We start from the raw sequence: 7536 nt of genomic DNA on the forward strand, positions 1-7536 counted from the left end.
ATGCCAATGCCTTAGACATTGCCTCTTCTTGTTTCCCCTCCCGGGTAGACAATGCTCCTTCGGCATTAGAAATTACTATTTAATAACTCAGCTAGTTAAGTAAGATTAAGGTGAGGGCTAGTAAGGAACATGTGCATGTTAATATTATGATAAACAGATCCCTTTCGAGAAATACCATGAAATTTGCAGAGGAACGTTATGTCAACAATAGCAGCAGAACCATGGAGAGGGTATTTTCCTTCCTGCTGCTGCATGTAGGAGAGATGTCTCGGCTCAAGTGCGCTTTGTAATTTAAGGAAAGGATTATGAGCCCAAGCAGCAGCAACACCAATCAATTAATGAAATTCCTCTTTTGGGAGGGCTCGGCGTATTCTCTTAAATATGTTGAAAATTACCCACAATCCCTTAAGGACTCTGCTTGGAACAAAAGCCAGATTTAAATCCTGAACTTAATATAATAATGTGGAATAAATCTTGAGGCGGCTAGCTAGCAAGTTCCCTCTACTTCTTGCTTTAAGTTAGCATTCTACCTGCTGCACACTTTTCTCTATTACTGCACGACTCATCTGGGGATTATGGATATAACATTGAGTTTAATATTTTATTTCTGCTAATATTTGTTTCAAATGTAATACGTTCGAATATCACCATCTACCTGGGTGATGGAAGACCAGACATAACTGGGCTTCTGAAAATACATAATCCAATTCAAAGTAGCCGAGTAAAGCTGTGAACCAGCCTTTGTGTTGTTCCAGGCAACAATGGCTCATGTCACTGGCCTACGCATTTCCAGGGAGAGGAGACAGACAGATCTAAAGAATCTCATCTCAGGGAACACTGAGGAGACAGCCACAGTTCTGCAGCATCATCCCATCTCCCTGGAGAACTGGTTCAGTGGGGTTTGGGGATGGAATGGAGCAAAAACCAGCTGCTTCCCTAGCCAGGCTCGTAGATTTCTATTCCAAAATCTGATCAGGAGTTGATGCTGTGCTGGTTCCTTCCATCCTCCCAGAGGCTGTTCCTGAGCAGTTGCAGGAGAGGCAACCAGGAGCAGCATGGCTGCTGTGGACACGGTGCTGATGATGGGGAAGGCGGGTTAGCCCATTTGCACAGGATGGCTGCTGTTCATATAGTACACCTCCATAGATCCGGGGATGCCTTTCAGAGGGCTCAGTGAGGGTGAAAGCTATTGTGTGGTGGCCCCACACATCTCTCCTAGCAGAGGGGGCCATTTTTCTTAAAATAACTGAGTTGAAACTCATGGAGTTTTCAGTTCCCCAACCTTTCATTTGCTATCAGTTCTGACACTGCTTCCGTCACCGTAGTATCTGAGCCCCTTCCAGTAGTGCGGTAAGCAGTGGGAGTTGACAATGTTACATGTGGTTTGGTCTCTGTCTCATCCTCTTGGCCAGGGGAGAATGGTGTGTGTAGTGGAGTGCTGTGCTTGGGTAGGGTTTGTTTTGGGGGTTGAATTTTGTGTTGTTTTTTACCCACTGTTCTAGGTTGATGTTAGAGAAAGCAGGTTGAAGAACTGTGCCTTGCATGTGAAAGGGAAGGTGATGAGATTTGTGATGGTCCTTAATTCCTGTGACAGCAGGAACTGTACATGTTCTTATACTCATTTGAGGAGAAGAGAGAAGTTAAGTGACTTGCCCAAGGTCACAGAGCGACTTAGTGGCAGAACTGAAAACAGCACTCATAAGCCCTCCTTCACTTGTTCCTTGCCCTAACTGCTTGATCACACTACTTCTGAGGCTAAAATCAGACATTTGGTGGAGGCAGCTGTTAATGTAGGTTTGATATGATTAGCCTCAGTGATGCTTCATTCTTTAGACGAGGTTTAAGTGATATCTTTATGTCTGCAAATATTTGCCTTTTATCTGAATTGAAAATGAAGAAGTTGACACAAGTGATTTTCATTTAATATATTCTGTCAAGCTGTCTGAGGTGGCTCAAAAGTGTCTGTACCAACCACCTGAACATTGTGCGGAAACAGACCTCAAATCTCCAAATTGGCTGTGAATTCCATACTTAGATTTCAGTGACCAACTATCATGTGCAAACTCCTTAGGCACTATAACAGGCAAACATGGAGCCACACAGGGACCCCTTGGGTACTATGATCTGTTTTGCCACTCAGGTAAGTTTACCTTTGTGATAGATGGTCCCTTACACCAAAGATCACAGCAATATTCAAAGGCCCAGTCACTTACCCCAGGTCCATTTCGCCTTAGATCTCAGACCAAAGACAATGCTTGTAGCCAATCCTATAGTATCTAAAATTATCTAAAGATTTATTATATAGGAAAAGGAAATGAGAGTTATTTAAAGCACATACACACACACAAAAGAATTACTGTCTTATGTTTCAAAAGATAGAAGTTTCAATGGTAAGCAAGCTCTCTATGTCCCATAGGGCTAACCCAGGCTAAGAAGCTGGGAATCCCTTACTTATGCCTAGAAATCTTGCTCCTCTAGAGTCCAAGCAGCAAAGAGATCCAGTTTTTCCTTGTTAGGGCTTTTTATTCTCTTCCCCCCCACTGCTCTCAGTTGAAAACCAATGAGCGGAATTTACTTGCAAGACTCCTCTCCATGGGTGGTGAGGGAGAACAATCAGCAAAGTCTTTTTTCCTCTTTAAGGTTCCATACTAGCTCACCTTGGTATTGATGGGCCTTCTCTGTTGGGCAGGACATAACACCTTCTGTTGGAAGCCAGCATTTCACACTAACTCATGTCTCTTTCCTATCTTAAATATTACCTTCTAATATGGGATGCAGGTGTTATACGTGAGATTAACACAGGCAGCAGTTTACAAGCATTCAGTAAAGTCTAAACACTAAGCATATTTCTATAACTCTAATACATATGTAACCCTTCTGCCAGGCCGAGTCAGCAACAGCAAAGGGCCGGGTTCTATATCTAGGGGTTCCTGTCAATGATACAACACCAAACCAGCTCGAGCGCCCACCCAGTCACCTGGGAAATCACACACTATCCCCTGGGTGCCCCCAAAAGGCAATACTTCCCCTCTCTCAAGCACAGAGTCTGAGTGTAGGAAGTTCCCTTTGCTGGCTCCTCCACTGGCCAGAGGCAGGCTTGACTGGTCCCCTCTGCTGCACCTACTGTCTGCAGGCCCCCTCCGCTGCTGGCTCCTGCAGCTGGCAGGCAGGCTCCACCTCTGGGCCTCGTGGAGTCCCCGCCGCTGCCTCCTGCCATGCTGGCTCCCACCGCCAACCTCTGCTGGCTCCCGCTGCCTCCGGGCCTCGCCGAGTCCTCTCTGCTGGTGATCGGTCTCTTGAGGTTCCCAATTCCTTTAGTGATTTCAGCTGCCAGCTTTCATTCATGGAGAAACCTTCTACTGACACAGGAGCAACGTCCCTGCTTTTAACAAAACAAAAGACTCCAAAAGGAATAATTAATTCTACCTTTTAACTGTGGGAGGAGATAGTCAATCCATACCTGCGGGTAGCCCTTTGTCAGGGCTAGTGTAGCTTCAGCAGGGTGGTGTCCCCACCCCTCCCTGCTTGATTTGACAGGCTCTGGCATCCAAACGCCTCCTTTGCTGAGTTCTGATCAGATGAGAATGAATCTTTCATCTAAACAGACTAAGCACAGTTCTGCTGCCATTTGTTTATACAACAGGGAGACAACATTTCATGACCCCTGCAGTTCACACGCCAGTGATTTGTAACCCAGGACCAGGCAAACTGACCATTCCCATCATGCTGCTCAGCATCTAGGTGTGCTTATGCAGATACAGAGCCCATGCAAATAAAGTGCCCCCCCTCTAGATACAGAGCCCATGCAAATAAAGTGCCCCTCTTTTAGATACAGAGCCCATGCAAATAAAATGCCCCCCCTTTCAGCTAGCTGAGCAAAGGGAGGGCCACTCAGACTCTCAGAGTTGCTTACACCTATTTTAACAACACTAACAACAGGTGAGCCAGACTAATCCCAGCTACGTATTTGTCAATGTTTAGTTAAGACATGGGGGGCCTTTGTGACTTGGCACCTGGTTAACCAGCATCACATATTCTTAGCGGATCACGTTAGTTAAAGATGGAAAAGATCATTTGGATCATTGAGTCCATCCACTGCAAATGCAGCGTATAGTTCCCTTATAAAGGACGTATCAGATAATAAACAGGTACTAAACACCCAGTCATAGTAAACACTGGTTCAGGTTACTCATTAGTGTTTCCAGAAATCACCTCATTCACTAATGAGTTAGAACAAGCATTGTTAATTGTTAAGCAATGCGCTAGGTGAGGTCACATTTTAAAATATGAAGATGAATCATTATCACTGACACTAATATCCAAAATACAGATAATTGATGGTGCATACTTAGTTTCTCTTCTTAATGAAAAAAAACAGTACCTAATATTGGATGATAGATATTTTTCTTGCTTCGCCCCCCCCCCCCTTTTTTTTTTTTTTTTTTTTTTTTTTTTTTTTTTAAAGAGTTACCATAATCAAATCTGGAGAGTTTTTATATTTCAGCTAGTAATTCAAGGCTGTGCATATCTCTGCAAAGTCTGACAAGTGATCAGAGAGTATAACCTTGATCATTCCAAACCTCATTTATCCAGAATTCTCCATTACCTGATACAGAGCCATCTATCTATGTTCTCATTCTGCACCTTTCATTATGGTATCTGAGTGCCTAAAACAGGGTCACATTTAGAGCTAGGTAAAAAGTTTTTCCATAAATATTCCAGTGAATTCTAAAGTGAATTCATTTAACAGCATTTGTTTTCATAGAACATTTGTGTACTACATTTTGTTCACAAGAAGGTTCATTGAAAGCAGATGCAGAAGCTTTGAAAGCCAGTCAGACTCCTTTCCAATGCATTAAAAAAAGATTTTGAGTTAAGGTTTGAGAATCCTTTGGAGTTTCCATCTATTCAGCAATTAGGCCCTGATCAAAAGCCCATTGAAGTCAATGGAAAAGCTACCATTTCTCCTTAAGCTTATTAATAATTTCACAGTTTGTCTGAACTTTATTTCTTGAATTATGAACAGAGAGAATTGTGCTTGTATTTCTCACCCCACTGCAAGTCAAGAGTAACTCGACTGAAGTCAATAGAGCTACAGGAGTATAAATCTGGTGTCAGAGAGAGGAGAATTGGGCCTTTTGGTGTCTATGGTGATTTTACTAAATATACCAGCAGGTTTTTTATACCATTGACCATGACCTTATGTTTTCTCATCTGTAGGAGAAACAAAAGTGTGTGGAGCAGAGGGTGGGGGGAAGATGTAGCAGCTCATTTACTTAAAGTCAGATACTAATTTGTATACTGAGAGGTAAAAGGAGCCCAAGCCCTTCCAATACAGATAAAGTCGCAGTGTTATCTCCTAATAGCTTCATACACCATTTACTGTAATTTATTTTTTAAACAGTTTAATGGAGTGTATTGATTTTATGTTCTTGGATTTGTACCACTTCCATTTGACAAAGCTGATGAGTGCTTGACTTCAGCTGATGAACAAAGGAAAGATTGTTAACACTACTGGCCAATACCACACCTGTGATCAAATAAAAATGCCACAACTCCCATTGGCTTCAGTGGGAGTTGTAGACGTGTCCAGTGGCAGAATTTAGCCCCTATAGCCTTAAGAAATGCTATTACTTGACCAGTGGGTACATACAGGAATGCCTTGGAACTAGAAGCAGAAAGGAAGTTTACTTAAACTAGAGGTTGAGAGGGCAATTGAGTCTAATCTGGAAGACATGGAAAGATGTACAACCAGTGATCATTCTGTGATAAGCCTCTACTTTGACAATAAAGACATCAGTGCTAGAACTTCAAGGATGCAGTTTGCTTGCCTTGAGAAAAGCTATTCTACGTGATGACAACCTTCCCCACTAGGGGACACCATCCCAGATTATATGTGCATCCTTATTGTTACCTATATTTTCTTGATTAATTTAGTTCAGTGACAGCACCAGTTAGACTTTCCTTCTTCCCATCACCACCTGGAACTCTAAGGGAGCCAGGTGGCTGAACAAATGATGTTTGTTGTGTTTCCATGAGAGAGAGCACCCCACTATAGAAACAAGGATGAAATTATCTTCTAGTATTTCAGACTCTGACCTTTACACAAGACAGCCCCAAATGATTTTCAGTCAATGCCTGAGCTACTTGATGTGGAAGCCCATTCCGAAGGTAAAAAGGCCAGCGCATTGAGACAACTCATTATTCCACTATTCTGCTCTATCTTGATAGATAACAAATCTGACCTTTGCTACAGAAATAGGTTGGTGTGTGCAGTAGAAGTTCATTTTGAGTGACACCATCAATGCTTACTCTCCCAGAGACAGGATACGCGTGGGTGCAGAAAATTCAATCAACAATCCAGGCAGTGTTGCTCACTGAAAACAAGAGGCGGAAATTTGCGATTCTTCCATTTCAGTAGACAGGGCTGAACCTTTGAGAATCTGGCCCTTTGTTTAGTGTGAGCATCATGGGAATATCAACAGGTTTGTGAAAAAACCATGCAGTTCTGCCTAATGAAGTGAAAGCTATTTCGGAATGAAAACTCTGAGAATTGCTGGGTGCTAAACAATGAAGTGACCAGATTCTAGGAAATGGAAAGTGAACTCTTTGAAAAGCTGGCCCCAGTTAAGGATAGTGAGCATTTGAAAAGTGTGTCCTAATTAAATGAAAGAAATTCATAACAGGGAAGCACTTTGTGTTAATGGGCTCACCAGAAGTGTACTAATTACGACAATGTTCAGAAGCTCCTTATTTGGAAAATCAGTCTGAAGACTAATGATCAGTTCTTGATTTCATTCATTTTGTTCATTTTAATTCTAAGGTCATTTGATGGCAGCATAAAGGGTAGGAATCTGTTCTGGTTTGCCTCAGACCTTTCTTGCCAGGTAGGGCAGCTAAATGAAATGCAAAAGTCTGAGCGATCCATTTTGCCAAGATTCACAGATGTACCAACAATATGAGTCAACACTTACGAGAATAAGGTGTATACGAGCTCGCCAATGTTCAGTTATTCCTGCTGAAGTGCCAGTCAGTCTATGCATTCCTATTCTCTGCTTGCAAATGAGTAACAGTAAAAAAAAAAAAAAAAAAAGGCTGATCAAAGGCTTCTCTGGTGCACTGTTGGTCTTCAGTATATTTGCCATCTGCCTGAAAGAAAAGCATTTCACTGTTCTGTAACCCCATGCCTGGGTCAAGAGAAGTAAACACACAATTCAGTTTGAAGCATGCTCTGGTCACCATGCTGCTGTCCAAAGGTGGAACAGCTAACATTGCTGAGATTTGGGTAATTGTTTTTGTTGCATTTGAAGCTTTTTTCATTAATGACTTTGAAGGTCGCCAAATAGAGTAATTAGAAAACTAACATACAGTGAAGCCATCAAGAGCAGTAACTGAATGAATAAGCTAAGGATCCTTGCTACTAATGAGGTCTTTATATTCACTATATAATGTTTGAGCTATTTTACTTCAGGGAGCATTAGCACAGACTATGTTGAATGAGATCCTCAATTGCCATACATGGGTACAGCTCCACTG

Source organism: Emydura macquarii, unplaced genomic scaffold, assembly GCF_026122565.2.
Source record: "Emydura macquarii macquarii isolate MOO-44397 ecotype Brisbane River unplaced genomic scaffold, CSIRO-AGI_Emac_v2 contig_1230, whole genome shotgun sequence".
Lineage (NCBI taxonomy): Eukaryota > Metazoa > Chordata > Testudines > Chelidae > Emydura > Emydura macquarii.